General features: G+C 44.4%; 1 long non-coding RNA gene across 1 annotated transcript in view; it reads left to right on the forward strand.

Moving 5' to 3' along the window:
* Positions 1 to 4085: 4085 nt before the first annotated feature.
* The window catches only part of LOC110310023, a 143649-nt gene continuing 129609 nt past the window's right edge, over positions 4086 to 18125 (forward strand). The window contains exons 1-2 of the long non-coding RNA XR_002379795.1: positions 4086 to 4307; positions 6541 to 6712. This is a non-coding gene — a long non-coding RNA (uncharacterized LOC110310023). The remainder of the gene's footprint in view (positions 4308 to 6540; positions 6713 to 18125) is intronic.

Genomic DNA, 18125 nt, shown 5'->3' on the forward strand with positions numbered 1-18125 from the left:
TCTCTCTCTCTCTCTCTCTCTCTCTCTCTCTCTCTCTCTCTCTCTCTCTCTCTCTCTCTCTCCTTTATCTTTCTCTGTCTCTGTTTCCGTCTCTGAGTATGTGTGTGTATCTTTCTTTGTGTGTGTGTGTCTGTCTTTCTGTGTCTTTCTGTCTCTGTGTCTCTCTCTGTAACTGTGTCTAAGTCTCTCTCTCTCTCTCTCTCTGTGTGTATGTGTGTGTGTGTATAGATCATCCCTCTATTTGCCTCAAGGTCAGTTACCAAACTCCGCTAGTCTGTCCAAGCCCCCCCCCCCACACACACACACATGGTCTGAGGAGGACACACTATTATCTCCTGATGAGAGGCAATAGGACCAACTGCATGCACTAGACTGCTGTGACCCTGTGAGTCCCATATAACACAGAGGGTATGCTAAAGGGACACTGAGAGACCGCAACATATTTCCACCTGCTCCTGACTGTGTCCCCAAAGATGACTCCAGCATGCATAGGGTTGCAGCGTCAACAAATGTCAGAGTGTCTCTTGTCCCACCACACCCATACTTAATCATTCTCCCAAATTAGTCTGTTCTGATTGCCACAGCAAAATACGATAAACTGGAGTATCTGAGCCACAAAATGATTTCTTTGGGTGCTAGAGGCTGGTGATGCAAGATCAAATTGCTGGCAGGCTTAGAGTCTAGTAAGTGCGATTTCCTGTTTCAAACACACCTCCTCACTGTGTTCTGGCACTGTGAAAGGGTTAGACAGATTCCTGGGCCTTCATTATCAGGGCATAAATTGCACTAACGAAGGCTCCATCTTTGGGACTCAATTCCTCCCATCTTCAGACTATTTCACCTTGGCAGTGAGGTATCAGCTGACAAGCATGAAAAACTCCATCCTTCATAGCAGCCTCCATATTGGTTTGTCCCTTTACCTCAATGCCTTTTCCCTCCCTTCCTCTGAACACATCATCCTGTCCCACAATCTCCATCTTATTCCCCATCTCCAACTCCTGCTCCATGCATGGGTGAACCTGGGTTTAATTTGCACCCTCTCTAGCCTCTCCCTGTTCTACAGTGTCATATACAGTCTGTCCCAACAATCCATTCTCATGCTGATTCCTTTGACAGCTCAAATGTTCCTCCTTCCATAGAGTGTCTCCTTAGGTCCATGGGAGTCTCCAGGAGCCCCTCTCTCTTCACATGTCTGAACCTACAGGTTTTCTGCTATCTTATCCAAGAACTGCATGTATGAAGGTGTCCTTCAGCCATCCATCTTTGTGTTGATGTCTCTACATATGGGACAGGTGCCATGCAGACATCAGCAGCTCAAGAGGGATTCACCCGGGGAATTAGTAAGGACACCTTCCTGGATTTGGGCGTGACTACATTTAGCATCTCTTCAACTGGGCTGAGAGGAGCTCTCAGGATGTGGGCAGCACCCTGACAGGTCTGTCTTTCTAGGACGCAGACATCTCAGCCAGATCTGGGTCTGATCTGGGCTGCCTGATACCAGGGTAGGGGAGCAAGTAGGTAGGGTGTGGTGGGGCCCGGGCTGTTGGGTGATCTTGATTCTGTGATGAGCAATTGGGTCGAGCACTCCTCTTGGTGGCAGGGAGTTGACTTTGCTGTTTCTCTCAGGGAATCCATACCATATGTTTCCTGACTCCAGCCATGGACTACTTCCTACTCCAGAAACTGCCCTTCAATCTTATCTGTACAGAGTCAATACCCTGAGTGGCACAAGCTACAACCCCTAGGGATGGCTGGTGCGAATGTCTGGGAGCACCTGTTCTCCAGGGCTTCTGGATGCTGTGTTGAAGGCAGATGCCAGACAGTTGTGATCCATTTCTAGCTCGCTCATTGTTACTCTAATTTCATCTCAGAAAATGACTGATGGAGAGGGAGAGGCAGAGCAGAGACTAATTCACAGCTCATTCTTCAAAAACAGAAGCAACCGACTGAGCAAGGATAGTAAATGCTTTCCCTTCCAAGGTTGCTGTCACATTGGAAGAGCCTGGCAGTGGCTACTCTTGGGATCTTGACCGGCAGGTGACTGTGAACACAGAGCCAGGGATGGTGTGAATGCAACGAGCCAGTTTTGCAAAATGCAGGGAAGGTAATGGAGAACCTATTACATACCAAGGTGACCTCAAAACAGTCTCCTTTTAAGTACAGCAAGGACCTTGCCCAGTATCCTTGCTGGGTTGACATTGATATAGTTCTACTGGCCAGAGCTAGGAGCAAGAAGTGCTCTCTGGAGGGATGGCTAACCCTGATGTGCTGGGCAGCATAAATGAAGCTTGTTGTAAGGCACATGACTGCAAATGTTACAGGGATGGATGAACCAACAATACAGGCCAGGTAGAGCAGGGAGTGGAGGGAAGACTTCTGCCTGCACCGTCCTCTGCAAGTGAAGCTATTGATGGCTGCACTGCTACTTGTTTTGAATCTGATAGACTTTGGCTTGCATAGTATGTAACATTTTTCTGTCTGCGCTTGACATGATGTTGTGGGGAATTCATTTCTGTGGTTCTGCATGCTGGTAACTTATCTTTTTATAAATCATTGTGGAATATCCCACTGTGTTCTTATATCACAGTTAGCTGAAGCACTCTAATCTCGATAGTCACTGCCGCTGTCTCCAGTTTGGGACTTCCATCTCTATGGCCATGCGATTATTCCACAGACATCTTGGTGAATCCATGCATGTTGTTTTGTTGAGTTCACATCTAAGAGTGAACTCGCTGGATTCTGCCTTCTGTGTGTTATGTCTTTCCTAAATGCTGTCCAACAGCTTTCCAAACTAGCTGTAAAAAAAATCTCACTCCCCTGCCAGCAGAATTTGAGTGTTCCAATCACTCCATATCCCTGCCAACACTTGGTGTTGTCAAATCTTTAACTTCATCCTTCTGGGAGACATGTACTGGTTACTGACATGGGCACCCACTCTTGTATAGATTTTTGGTGTTTAGGACATCTAAGGTGAAATTGTCTATTCGGATTCCCTGTCACGGATTTTTATGTCCTCATTGCTTTGGAAGCCTTTGCTATTTGTGTATGATAAATATGTCCTCCCAGTCAATGCTTTGTGAAGGTCCCTGGGGTCTCAAATGAGCTCAAGTCTGAATGCAAATATCAATGCAGTGTTCTTCTGTGTGGTGAGTGCAGCTACAGGGCCATGAGACACTCTCCTCAGTTGTCTTTCTTCCATATTGAGATTTATGTCTCCGGAAATAAACTTGGCATGTGATGTGGAAATGACAAGATTTATCTTTGTCCATCAGCAACTCCAATTGACTCAGCCATTTACCGAGAAGACGCTGTTTGGACACCGTGGCCATCAGTCATCCACCTGCTGTCTGAATCTTCTTTACTTTCATCCACAGTGTCCTTGTGTGTCCTTGTTTCAAACCATCCTCTTAAACACAGTACCTTTGCAGTTAATCTTGACTTCTGGCAATGTAATCTCCAAGACCACACTTTCATTTGACATCCACCCTTTGCAGACTTAGAGAAATCTCAGAATCAGTTTCTATGTTTTTAAACTCGTTTGTAGTTTTCTTGAGATTGCATTAATTCAATGGTTGGTTCTACTTGGAAAGAACTGATGCTTGACTAGTGTGTCCTTTAATCCATTTTTTTGTCCTTTGTTCAAAGTCTCCAAACAGTATTTTGTAGTTTTCTATGAAGAATGTTTGCATATTTTGCTGTTTATAGGAATTCTGAGGTCTTTTCATTACTTTTTAGTGGTGTCCTTTAAGTGTTTATGATTTTAAAGTTGTTTGTAGCATAGAGAACCAACAATGAGCTTTGAGTTTGACCCCATCTCCAATGACTCTGTTTACTAGCTATCCAGAGTCACTTGTAGACAGCCTAGTGCTTTCTGAAAGCACGTAATCACTTCAAGGAACAGCATTTTGATTGTTCTTGCTCAACCTTGTGGTCACAATTAGTTTTTCATGCCTTATTGCACTGTTTAGAACTCTCCGAGTAGAAATGTGGCTGATTTGCCCGGCTCCCAACATTGAATAAACATTCTGTGTTGTTCTGTCTCCAACAGAAGCATTCACTGTGGTCACCACATAGCTCTTCTTATCAGAAGCAGGGAGCTCTGTTTGCATCAAGTCAGATAAAAGGTTTTAACGGCAATGAAGCACTGGACTTTTCAGATTTATCAGATGTTTCTCTTGAGATAGTTGTTTCATTTCCCAGAGGAGCTGCCCTCAGATTCCATCCTGGATACTTCAAAGTCTATTTTGCCTCATCAGTGAGGAGTTCACATCACTTTGTGATCAAGGGCAGGGTCTTCCTTCTCACTGGTAATTTGATATACTTTCATTTTTTACCTTTTAGCATTGACCTCCATGTATCTCCGATACCACACTTTCAAGCAGTGGATATCTGTATTTTCTTTTATTAAAAATCTTTGTATTTTAATCAATGTACTTAGTACATATCCATGAAATATAAACATGGTTTTAAAGTACATTTTTAGTTTTATTTATGTGTATATGTATGTACCTCTGTGTGTGTGTATGTGGGGAGGATGGAGAGTCATGCATTGGAGTGCAGTGACCATAGAGGCCAGAAGAAGATGTTGGATCACTTGAGGCTGGAATAACAGGTGGTTGTGAATCACTCATTGTGGACGCATGGAATGGAACCCAATTCCTCTAGAAGGGCTGTTGACATTGAGCTGACTCATCAGTCCCTGAACACTGTCATTTTTAAATTTGAATTCCCCATTGATAACAGAAATATTACAAATCACAGTGATCTGTGATTCTATTTTACTCTTTTTCAGCATATGTATATACACACACACATATACATACACATACATCATATACATATACATATACACATAAATTTTTTTCCTTATTTTGTCTGTGTGGGTGTTTTGCATGCAGATATAGCTGTATCATGTCTGATGCCCACAGAGGCCAGAAGAGGGCATCAGATAGCCTCTAACTTGAGTTATATATAATTGTGACCCACTCTGTGGGAGCTACGACTCAAACCTGGGTTCTCTGTAAGAGCAGTTAATGATCTTAACAGCTGAGTCATTTCTCCAGACCTATTCTAATATTTTTATAATTCATAACCACTCCATAATTTCTATGCCTGCCTCCTTTTGCTACACAGTTAATAGTTAATTATTACATGTATTCTTGAGTGCTCTACAGTTTGAAATCATTGCCCCATTTTGTTATCTGATCAGTTCATATCTCCCTGTGTATATATACACATTGTATTCTGATTTCTCTCTCTTTATCTCCTTCCCATCCTTGTCCACATTAATCCTACATACAATTCTCTTTTCAAATTCACAATTTTTGTCTTTGCCTTTGTGATCCTTTTAGTTTAAATAGGACCATCTGCGTGGCCAATGGATTGGGACTGTTTATCTACAGAAGACGGTCAGGGTGAAGTGGACACACAGCTAAAGAGAATGACTAGCATTCTACAGCCCTTCTCTCTCCCAGAACTTATATTTTCTCCTTTTCTGCAGCGTTCCCTGAGACTTAGAGAAGATGTCATAAATGTCTTATCTAAGCCTGAGCACTCATCTGTCACTTAGTTTTGGCATCTTGTACAACCACAGGTTTCTGCATTTGTTGCCATTCACTGGGAATAGAGGCTTCTCTGATTAAGGATGAGAGCAGCATTGGTCAATAATTGTAAACATAAACAAAGATACTTTGATTCCATCAACTCAGCTAAACAACAGTATGACCAGATCCTCCCCAGCGCATCCAGCGCATATGATTTTCATTGGCAAAACTTTTTTTTTTTTTTAATACCTGGTTTATGGTATCAGGTCTTAGAGCCAATGGGAGAGCAATTGGTTACCCCTATAACATTAATGCCACTATTGCACAAGTGACCACCACTGGCCTAGCAGGTTGACTTCGTAGTTTGTAGGGTTCACAGCTGAGTGAAGACTACTGATGTTTTTAATCCACCAGCAGCCTGCACTGTCCCTTTCAGGACTGTGAAGGCCAGCTAGCATGGAGAAAACTTTCAACTCAGTTCTAGCTTGATTTCTCTGTGGATATGGGACTTTTAGTTTTTAGTGCTGTAACTATGCCATCCACTGTCTTTGTTATTTTGTCTCTGATGAGAAATCAGCCACTAACATTACCATGGTTTCCCCTGTGCCTGAGACCTACTTTGTTCTTGCTGCTCTCAGGATTGTCTTCCATTTTCAACCATTTGATTAAATGTACTTCTGCATGAGTCTGATTAATTATATCCCACTTGGAATCTGAGTTGAACTTCTTCAATGTGTGCCTTCATTGGTTTTACAGCAGTTGGAAATTTTCCAGTGTTATATATGCAATATTTCTTTGCCCCTTGTTCTCTTATTGTCCCATCGGGAACTCCTATTGCACTCAGGCTGATGAGTTCCGTAGCTCTGCAGGTGTCTGGGATTCTATTCTCTTTTCCTGATTCATGTTTTTATTTACTTTACATTCTTCAACTTGCTGATTGCAATAGGCCCCCATTTAAGTCGTTGATTGCATCTATCTTACATCTTCTGTTCCCTAGACCCAGGTATCATCGAGGAGGTGGAAAGTGTGCAAGAGCAGAGCTACACGGAAACTGTTCTTCAGACACCTCAGCAACATAGGAGCTCAAGTTGATCGCGACAGGATGCACAAGGTCCGTGTAAGCTCCAAGCAGACAAAATCCCAACATGAAGAGACACCCTATCCTCAAGGTAGTTGTGATTCTTGTTACTTTTGTCATGGATATTTAATGACCTCTCTGGGTTAGTCTTGTAAAACCTGTATCATTTGCTATGTGATATCCTGGCTGTATCTTCTCTCAAAGTCCACTGGTTCCCTATTGAATGTTGAAATCTTCAGCAGCTAGACCAATACATTCCTGGTCTGTCCCAGAGGCTTTGCTTTTGGTTTGGGAAGGCATGTCTTCAACCCAAACGACACGTGACAGCTATTCTGCCTACCCTACTTCTGCCTTTTCAGGTCCTCCAGGTCAGACTATATCAAAGTTTCTCAGAGACACCATGGGTATCTCCTTCTTCTAATTCCCTTTTCACTCTCTACATTGGCCTGTTGTTTATAACTATCAAAAAATGTCATGGGCAGCTGAAGCCTTAAAGCATTTATCCATCTCTGTTTTCATCAGGTGGTCTTTGGGGAGGGGGAAAAGTGAGCTTCATGAAAGCCTGGTAAGAGGATGACCTACAGGAAGCCATTTGACATGTCAAACACTAATGGGATCTGTGAGAAAGTTTTCAAACAAGCCCTGACTCTGCTGTTCAAGCTGATACTGGGGTGAGGGTGGTGGTGGTGGTGTGCTACTCATTTTAAAGACGACTCAGAGCTGAAGAGCAAAGCAAGCTACTCCATAGACAAGAGCTGCATTTTTGTGTGTGTTTGCTCATCTACTTTCCTGGGACAGGTATTCCTCAAGGTCCTTTGAGTCCTTAATTAAGTGTCACAGTTGAACAATGTATTGATGTCTATTAGTTTTCATCATTGATTTTTATGAATAGGTGAACTTTAGAAAGATTAAGATGTGTTGTTATTGACCTTATTCCATTGACTGCTCTTAAGCTGCATTTTCTTCAACACCCTATCTATAGAGTTCTTACTGCTGTATTTTCATTGTAAGTTTAGCCCTTTTTTTCCTAAACACATTTAGTAAATGGCTTCACACTCTCACAGCCTTGGAATCTTGGGGGTCCTGTTTCTAATGTTGGTTTGTGCTCTTGGCCTTTGCTCCTTTGGCTTTTGTAAGTGTGGGCTTTGGATCAGGTAGGCCTGGTTGACTTTCCTTGAATGTCAGACGTTGTGTATGGAAATTGTGTGGATAATTTGGTGGCACTCTCTTACTTCCAGGACTGCTTGCCACATTGTCTGGCAGGCTCTCATGCCAGGGCTATTTCCAAACTGTGAATCCATTGATTTGAAGCTTGGCTTCAATGTTTGCAAATCCTTGTTTCATTTTGGCTTGCTCTTGCTCTTGTATCGCCTCCCAGACATTCCAAATAAAAGTTTTGGAGTGTGTTCTAGGACCTTTTTTTTTTTTTTTTTTTTTTTTTTCAGAGAGATAATAAAACATTCACGTTTCCTGACCACACAGAGGGTCCAAAGCTCTGTTCAGTTTCTTGGGCCCTATCTGTTACATAAAACATGCAATATTCAGGAAAAACAAGATTAGTTAATAGCAGCCTAGAGTGGCTGAGAATCTCTGAAGCCTCCCTGAAATGCCAGCCTCTGAGTGAGAAGGGAAAATAGATTTGGGTTTGGGAGGAGGCTTAGTTGTTGCTTGCCTATGAGTTCTTTTCCCTAAGAACCTCCTCTCTCTTCTCCCCCCACCCCCATATTTGTGAAAATCTCATAGCCAAGTCTTTTTCTCTGAGACTGTGTTTCAGTACAGTTAGAAGTGCAGCTTCTCCCATCAAAATCCACTTCAGCTTGTAAAATTATATAAAGGGTCATCTAGATTCTTTAATCCTCTCATGGCCCAAATGCAAACGTCTTATAGAACAATTTTACACTGTAATGAGCCAGTAATGTGAGCGCCTTCTTATGCACCATGCAAGCTGGCGACTGTTATCTTTGGTCCATTGCTCAGGGCATAGCACAGAATTTTTTTGTTTGGTACAAGCTTGCAGTGTGAGGGGCCACTTTGATGATGTCTGAAAATTGCTGGGAGTTTATGGTATGTGAAGTACTTTTTACAAACATGACATTCTGAGTCTCACATTAATTCCCTGAAGCTACTGACCACGTCAACAAGGAAATGACACCCTCCAAAAGCCTTTTGGTTACTTCATCAGTGAGGGAATTAGACTTCAGTGAAGTTAAGTCATTGGTTTGAGATGATAGCAGAGCTGGGATTCGAACCTACAGTCTGTCCATTTTGTCACATGCCACCTCAGTATAAGCCGTCTTCCAAGGACATGCCCATGCAAGGTCTTTGCCATCAAGCATGGCTCTTTGCCAGGGCTGGCAAATACCGCTATTTTCATGACACAGAGCCATGACTGCTTTCAAAAACTGGAACTTATCTATGGGATAACAGAATTTTCAGGCACTTCTTTCCCCTTATCTGGGAATATTCACAAGGCAAAGAAGGTCAGCAGCTGCTTCCTGCGCTTCCTTGTGAGTGTGATGCTTCTGTTGGTGAGGGATGATGCCAGGCGGCTGCTGGCAGCTCTCATCAGATGACATAGAAACATCTGTTCCCGTAACCACCCTCCCGACAGACACACTACAGGGAACCAGCGTCTCCTCTAGCAATGTAAGTGCAGACCCACATCGGTAGCCTTGGTTGGAATTTGAGTATTTTCTGAGTCCCTCAAGCTAAACACTGGAGTCGAGAGTTACCAGTGACCTGTGATCAGGAAGTAGTGCTGGAGATTCTACCGTTGTGGTGCCTTTCCAAGCCAAGTGTGATTTTCCCAAAGTATCTGGTCTGATGGTAGTGACAGACAAATGCCTCTAGGCTAATGTCAGGGCTGGGCTCTGAATATGCCCCTCTATCTAGTGCTGAGGCAGTGAAAGTCAGACTCATGGGAGTCCGAAATGAAGAGGTGTCCTAAATTCTTGGGAAAAGTGTTTTCTTTTTATGTGTGGTGTAGAGGGTGGCTGGTGCGCCTGCCACTGAGGTGCAGATGAGCATTTACATTGGAACTGCCTCAAGACCTTGTGAGAGTTCTTACGATCCTGACCTCTGAATATGGTGCCACAGGATCCCAATATCTGTGCTGACCTTCGCTGCATCTAGCACCAAGTCTTACCCCCTTATCCTCATTGCTCTTTCTCCTTGTCGGTCTGGCCTTGACATTGCATATGACAAAATATGACAGCTGGAGTCCTCTGCAACCACTGATAAGACACCGTGAATGAGTCACTGTTTCCTGCCCACTTGTGTTGGTCATCTGTCTGCGACTATGACAAAATATCCAGGACTAATCTCAGAGAAGCAGAATCCAGTTTGGCCCGTGGCTCAGAGATACCCAACCGGGGTGTTATGGATCCCCTGATTCTGGGCTGCGGTAAAGCAAAGCATCAAGGCTGGAAGCCTATGGAGAGGTGCAGATGAGTACTTCAAGATCTCCATGGAGTAAAGAAAGGAATGGGATCCTTGCCAGAGGAAGTGACATAACTGGAGGCAGGCTCTTGGAGTAGATAACCTTATTCCACTTCCGGCTTCCTCTCTCTGCATGTAGTCTTGGATATGATCTCTCAGTGTCCTTCTCTGGTTGCTTGTTGCCAGACTTCCTCCTCCCATGATAGACCCTCCCCACTGGAGCTGTGGGTTAAATAAACTCTCTTCTGAAAATTGTTTTTGGTCATGGTGTATATCAAAGGAACAGGAAGTAACTAAAGCATTGGAAATCTGCAAACGTCCACATCTTCCTTTAAAAGCTGGAAGCTCAACAATGTGCTTGAGGTGGCTGCAGCTCTTGGCACTTATTCTCACAGCTCTGCCACCTCCAAAGTCTTGGAGATGTCACTGTAATTTGCACTTCCCCAGTGACACTCAATGGGACTCATGCGGTGACTCCAGTGCTGCTACATTTTTCTTGGCTTCAGTGGCTCTCTGAGACTACAGAGGAAGAATCTACATCCCCACACCATTGTGTTTGTGTCTCCAAAGCCACATAGACAACCCTGACGAAGCTCTGCTGCCAACTTATGCTGCACCCTGGCTGCCTTGCAAGGCATTAGTAGGAGGATCTGTTGTTTGTTGTTTCCGTGGAGCAGAAAAGTCCTTCGTCCTTTTTATTTCACAGGTTGGACGCTTAGCTGGTTGGGAGTCTTGCTTGGAGGTCAACCTTCCTTTTGTTCCAGTGCAGAGCAACAAGTGTCTCCTAATCTCCTTAACCATTACAGCCTCTCTTTCAGACCATGCCTTGACTGTAACATTAAGTTTCCACGTGCTCTTTTTTCTCTCTAAACTGTACATTTTGTAGGGTTTTTCCCCCACATTTGCTCATTTTCATTGTGAATCTATATAAGCCCGCAAATCAATACTCCACAGGCTCAATGTTATGCCAACCAAATTAGTCCTTTATTTTAAAATTCCACCTCACATAAATTCTCAGGGCAAAGACAGAAAATAGCCAGATTCTTTCCCAAAATATTGCATGAATGGCCTATACCCCATCTATAGAGACTTTGTTCTCTGAAAACTCTTGGGCTGGGATTCTACTATCTACATTACTCGCAGTGGTACTGTCTTCCAGACTCCTAATACGTTGGACCACGAAGCTATTCTTACAACATTCAACTTTTATCATAGTCTAAAGTTTAAAAGGCACACCTCCCATGTCAAACTTAATCAGGATCCTCACAGCTGCACCCCACTTCTGATACCAATTTCTATACCAGTTACTTTTGTTGCTGTGATCAACTATCATTTCCAAAACAACCTAGAGAAAGAATAATTTATCTGGGCTGATGGCTGGAGAGTCTATAATGGTGGGGGAGGCTCAGCAGCATGTAACTGAGAAGGAGGCTGAGAGACCACATCTCAACCACACACAGAAAACACAGAGAGTGAACTTGAATTGGAACAAGACTACAAACCGTTGAAGCCCACCCACCCATGCTAACATCCCTCTTTCAGCATGGATTGACACGGCAAAGGTTCTATAACTTCCTGAACAGCGCCACCAACTGGGTATCAAGTGTTCAAATACACAAGTCTCTATGGGACCTGTCTCATTCAAGCCACACTACATCAGGAAAGAAAACCATTGCTTTCTGAGTCCTAGTTTAATGAATGAAGCAGTCCTGTCACTGTCTGCTCAGCAAGGTTGGCTCCAGGAAAAGAGAACACACATTTCTTTTATTCAGCGCATTCAACAAAAATGTGTAATTCAAGAAAAAAAAAGTGTTAAACAGCCAAACTGCAAGTGCACAAACTCTTTCCAGAATGTACTTAATGGCAACTATTAAACATACAAATGAGAAAGCTGATTTATCCTTTCTCCACAGAGCGGTGCTGGGTTCTGGCAGGCTTGGGCTGCAGTCAGTAGTAGCTGGAGATACAGACTCTGACCTACATTTCTTTGCTGGTTTGGGTGATTAAGATCACAAATGAAATCACTGTTAATTGACTCTATAAATTTTACATATGAAAAGAAGCACTTTTTTTTTTAATGAGTGCAACTTCATAATTTAAGCTGTGTTTTTAATAGTGGCTTGGAAATTAAAATGCAAACAAACACGGTTGTTTCAAAGCTGTACCTCAACCAAGTAGAAGAATCTGGTCTGGGCTCTGTTTGTGTTTGGGGTGGGAGGTAGCTCATCGGACAAGCCACATGATGCAGGTACTTGCAGAAACTCTCAGCTCAGCTGGACATGATCCCGAGTCCTGGAGGATCTCAGCCCTACTCCTGTGCTATGTTCCTTTTTCTATCACATGGATCTGTCGCCCATCTTTCAGGAGGCAAATTATTTGCTAAGCCCCAAATCCTCACCTGAAACCTGTGACAAGATCACCCAATACTCCTGTCTACTTCCAAGTCTCTCCTGGATGTCAAAATGTTGACTCCGTCCCTGCTAAAATGTAGCTCCAGAAAAAAATCACATCTTTTCAAATTTTGTGCAATTCCTGTCATTTAGAGCATATGTTCGTGCATAATGATGTTCCTAAGTGAAGTGACATTTCAGAGTAATGAGGCTTCGCTGACAACGTGTGAGAGATGTGACAAGCTTTCTGTAACACGGAAAAGGAGCCTAGACAACCCAAAATCCACCACGAGAGCCATCCAGCTGTGTCTGTGGCTTGGCCTTTTAACCTGCAAGGGATGCAGCAGAATAGAGGCAGAGCGTGTTTGGAACTAGTATGTAGCCTAACACATGCCTGTCCCCAACAATTTCCACTGGCTTAGATGATGAAGAATACTGTGATGGATCAGGCCCATGGGATTGCAGGGAAGGGAGGGCTTAGAATATTGTGGTTATAGGATGAAGCCAGATCCTCCCTGGTACAGAGTTGGGCTACACGGAGCCTCCACTCGCCAGTGTTAGCCAGTGTTGTTCCCCCCAATCATCTCTTACTCCCCACACATTGGTCATCTTTTCCAAGAGGACAATGGCAGTCACCTCCCAGGAATGAACTGAGCAACCGCAGAAGAGATTCCCAGTGGCTGACTGTGAGAGGGCTGCTGTGTTACAAAGTTAATCTACAAGGCAGAGGTATTCAGAGGTGGGACTCTAAAACATCCATCAGATCATGATGGTTCTACTGTGGTGGGGAGACTAAAACCATCATCTCAGGAGTAGATTGCCTTTAAAAAGAAAACTCTGCATCTCCTGTCTCTTTATCTCTCCTCTCTCAGCTCACTGACCAGTCTGTTCTTAAAGTTCTATTCTGTGAGAATATTTTCTGGGGTGATGAACACAACTCTACTCACACCAGATGAAGAACATGCAACAGACAAAAGTAATGATTATGCCAAAGTCCAACTCTACGAACCAATGAGTTCACTGAGGTTATTTTCAGGGGTATGCATAAGGGGTCACTTACAGGATTATGAATTACTCGAAGGTCACGGTATCAAGGAAAAGCCTACCTCAGCCTGAATGACAACTTATAAAAGTTGTATCCATAGAGATAATTCTCAATATGACTACAGGGAGCTGGGCAGGTTCAAGAATCTTCTCTTCTCCCTAGACTTTACTGCTTATATGATTAGGGAAGACATATGGCCAGAGTACCTCCTCAGTTTCAGGGACTTCCTGGGAGTTGTGAGTTGTTGACTGCCTGCATCTTAATGAGCCTCTACTTAGAGCTTCCTGAGTCTTAATAAGCCTCTTTCTAGGATGGAAAGTTTTAACCCAGAGGAAAATCTATTTAACACATTTCAAGATGGGATGTTTCAGTAAGGAAGATCTTTTCAGATGCCATGTCCTTGACTTTGTCCTGGTTCTAGCCCCACCCAAACCCCAGAGCTGTTAGGAACAAATCTGTATCATCCAGCCTCAGGCATTCTGACATGGCAACACAGAATGAACCAAGAATATCAGCTCTTGTTTTAAAAGGTGTCTTACTTTTAGCAAAATGGAAGGGTCTTTATGGAAAGGACTTGGGAAATAGGTCTTGCCTGCTCACCTCCATGGAGGAGGGATGCTTTTATGCTTGGACATGCTGGCACCAAAGAAGTTGGACACAGGCCCATCTCAGACAGCACAGGGTTTGACTGCAATGCTGGTCCTCCATCACACCTTGGCTCTTCCTAACCAGCCCACGGCTGATGACACTACCCCATGAGAGCCAAGGGAGCACAACTAACCCCATTCTATCCTCTCTATGATATCTGAATAACTGAGTCTTGTCAGGGCAAAGGAGGTATCTAGACAAGAGCATTCCTGGCTCAGCCTCAACAGCATTAGACACTCTCTCTGCTGAGCACCAAAATAGCTGCCTCCAGGGATTGAAAGGTTACCACACTCAAGCCACGTGGGGGAACATCTGAGACACGATCAGCTCATTGCTCTGCCAGGTCCTGCATGTGATCCCTGGCAGACAAAATTTGTCTTAGCATGACCCTAGGGCAAGTGAGGTGGATGCATGCTGATGGAGACAACAGGCAAAGGCAGAGGCAAACGCATTGGAGTTCAGAGGGAGCTGCGGTGGAGAACACTGGGGTGGGAGCTGAACAGGGTGACTTTGGGCTTATTCTTCACTGATCCCAAAGGAGGCCTGATGGTTCTTTTGTCTAACACTCATTTGTTTAATTCTTGCCTCCTCTGAAAGCCTCCAAAAGCTACATTAATAATAGGTGATATTTATTTAGTACTCTGGGATGGCTCTGGGCTCAGAGGTTGACACAAATTATCTCATTTTATTCTAAGCCTATTTGAGGAAGTTTTGTGGTTTGTTTTTTTTTTTCCTACACAATAAAGAAGCAAGAAGCTAGGCTTACTCACAAAAGCAGGAAGGAACTTCGTGGCTAGGGGGTAGGGTGCTCAGTGTGACCCACTCCTTTGGCCTTTTGCTGGAGCTCACCCATTATCTTTTTGCTCCAAAGGCAGGGCTATGGTTTGGTTTTCCATCCTGGAGTGTCTCTAGCTGAGAGTGCCAGCACCTGCCGACTTCATGTTCAGTGAACAAAGGAAGAAAGGAAGGAATGGCCCAGATGACCCGATTCCCCATCTGTCAGCGGGATTGTTACTATAACAGGAACCCAGAGCTCATCAGAACAGGATTCAGCCCCATCACAGGCCATGGTGATGTGTGATGACAGACACCCTGCTTCTCCCTGCAAGAGGGAGGTACAATGGGTGTCCTTGAGCTCAGACATTGAGCTTCAGACATCTCCATCTGGGGTAAGCATTGGGAAGCAGTCTCTTGGTGTCACAGGGACAGAGCTCCTGATGTCTTGGTAGCACACAGGGCAGGATGATTCAGTTAAAGCTTGAGATGGTACCTTCCAAGCTGGCCTGAGGACCATCCTATCCTGATGCTTAGAAAATAAAAGAGGGTAGAAGTGATAGCCATTAATTACCCACCATGTTTTAGGCAATTTAATCTCTCCTATTCTCTGTGAATGTACAATATAATTTTATGAAGAAGGGGGTGAAACCACCAGATTTGCAGAGTTCCTGGGTCCCTTTGTTAGGTGTAAAGATGGTCAGAAAGTCTGAGCTGCAGGGGCAGAAGGCACCTGGGCTTGGAGCAGGAGATGGTGCTGTGGTCTGGCTCTGAGTGTTCACCAGTTCTTCTTACCAGTTACCAGCTTCACACAAGTATATAGTACACTGTTCATCTCAGCCGCACAGCTCCCAAACCCTGGATCATCCAATAAAAGGGAACAGGTACCCAGGAAATCCTGACAAATGCAGCAACACACTCAGAAGATATGATGCTCAAAGGATACCATGGGCCTGTGGTTACAGAGACATACCTGTGGACACTCTGTGATGATTAATCCAGTATAGAGCTAACCCACACAATGCTCTTCTTTTAAAAGCCAAATGCGGGTCTTCTTTGTGGTACTGGGTCTGTTTTCAAGGTTCTGTCTCCCTGCTGGTGGTATGCATCCCTGCTTAATGTGTGCACTGTGCATAGCATGTCTTACCACCTATGCAATAATACCCTTGCATCTGGCCCATGAGGACTTGGGAGGACCTGGGGCCTGTGGTAGCTAGCTTTTGGTCAATTTGTCACAAACTAAGGTAATCTAGATAGAGGGAAACTTGACTGAGAAAACGCCTCCATTTTTTAACCTGTCTGTGGGGATTTTCTTGATTAATGATTAATGTGAGAGGGTCCAGCCCAATGTAGGTTGTGCTATCTCTGGGCAGGTGGCCCTGGGCTGTGTAAGAAGTAGCCTGAGAAAGCCACGTGGAACAATCAATAAATAGTGCTCCTTGGAGGGTTCTGCTTCCTTTCGTGTCTCTGGGTCGGTTCTTGCCTTGAGTTCCTGCCCCGACTTCCCTTCACGATGGGCTGTCATGCGAAATAAACTCTTTCTTTTTCAAGTTGATTTTAATCAGCATTTTTCAAACAGCACCAGAAAACTAACTAGGACAGGGCCTTACCACCACATGAACAGTTTTCTTGTGCCCAGAGGGAGGGCTTTGTCACCTTGGACAGCAACACTGACTCTACCAGGTCACTGCTCCTACTTAGTGTCTCTAGCATCATTGCCTTCATCCCAGGTGGCCAACTACCTTAGAAAACTCCAGGCAAAGGGACAGGCTTCCTCTGTGTCTGCTTGCAGGGGAAGTGGAGGCTTCTGAGGATAGGTAGAGAAGGGAACGTGCCAAGGGATTTATGCTGGCCTTTCCCCCCAGGAGCCCCGGCTTGCACAAACCCCACCATTCTAGCTTTTATGTACTCATTACAGTGGTTTGGGAAACATTTCAAAATTAGACAGGCATTAGCTTAGCTTATAAAATTAAAAATAAACGGTAACAGCTTTAATGGTGTTGTATTAAATGCCAGGCCTAATGATACCTCACATTACTTTAATATTTTATGGCTTTAAACACACTTTTAAATAACTTTTCATCTTGTATGGTTTTTGAGAACAACCCCATCTGGCGAGAGCAGGAGTTGCTGGCCCGTCTCGCACGTGGGGTGGCTGGCAGGCAGCAGTGAAGGCTGATGCTCTGTTTCCCAGCTAAGGCCCTCGTGTGGATCAGGGACAAGTTTGAGGTCTGATGGAGAAGCCAGATCCACTTAAGTGGGATCTTTTTTTTTTTCCCCATTTTGTGTCCCTCAAATCACCTCTGACTTCCAGTCACATCTCTCAGAAAGATGGGGATTTCAGGGCCTCACTCTCTGCTTTTCCCACTGAACATGGTGGACAGAATCCCTGGTGATAGCTCAAGACCCATCATTCTTGGTGTGGCTGAGACCACCTGAGGACAGGCTTTTGAACTGCCCATACTGCTAACGACTCTGCCCCTGGATCTTTCTGGTGGAGTATCCTGGGGACAGTGGAAGGACATCCTACAGAGTCACTGTGCAGCCAGCTGTGGTGAGGGTTCACTGGTGGCCACCACCCTCTTCTTTGCATCTCCATCCAGTTATTTTTATAGTCTTTTCTTAAATTACATTGTGTTTGTTTGTTTGTTTGTTTGTTTGGTGTGTGTGTGTGTGTGTGTGTGTGTGTGTGTGTGTGTGTGTGCTGATTCACACGCCATACTACACATGTGGAGGTCAGAGAGCAGCTCTCCTTGTACCCTTAGGTCCCAGGTTTTGAAATCAGGTTATTAGGCTCAGCAGCAAGTGCCTTTACATTCTGTCCACGTCCTCATCTGTGGTGTGGTGCAGCCAACTCCATAAACTCTTAAGCCATGGAGTCCTGGACCCTGGTGTCCACATCCGGTACAAATACATCGTTTGCAGAGCTCAGTGCAGAGGTCACAATAGTAGGGAGCTTGGCCTTCTATACTTGTAAAGGGATCTGTGGTTCGGTAAGTGCTTCAAGAGGCTTGGGACACAGGGCTACCTAGGGAGGTGGTAACAGCAGCAGTAGCTACCACAGGACTCAGCAAAAGCCCCTGAGCAGAAGGCAGGACTTCTCTGCCAATGCAACCCTATCTACAAAGAAGCCATGGGTCAAGAAAGGTCCTTGTGCTATAGGGGTGGGCTGGGGGATGGGGATGGAAGTCCTCAGGGTACTGCTGCCC

The sequence above is a fragment of the Mus caroli genome, chromosome 15, assembly GCF_900094665.2.
Source record: "Mus caroli chromosome 15, CAROLI_EIJ_v1.1, whole genome shotgun sequence".
Taxonomy (NCBI): Eukaryota; Metazoa; Chordata; class Mammalia; order Rodentia; family Muridae; genus Mus; species Mus caroli.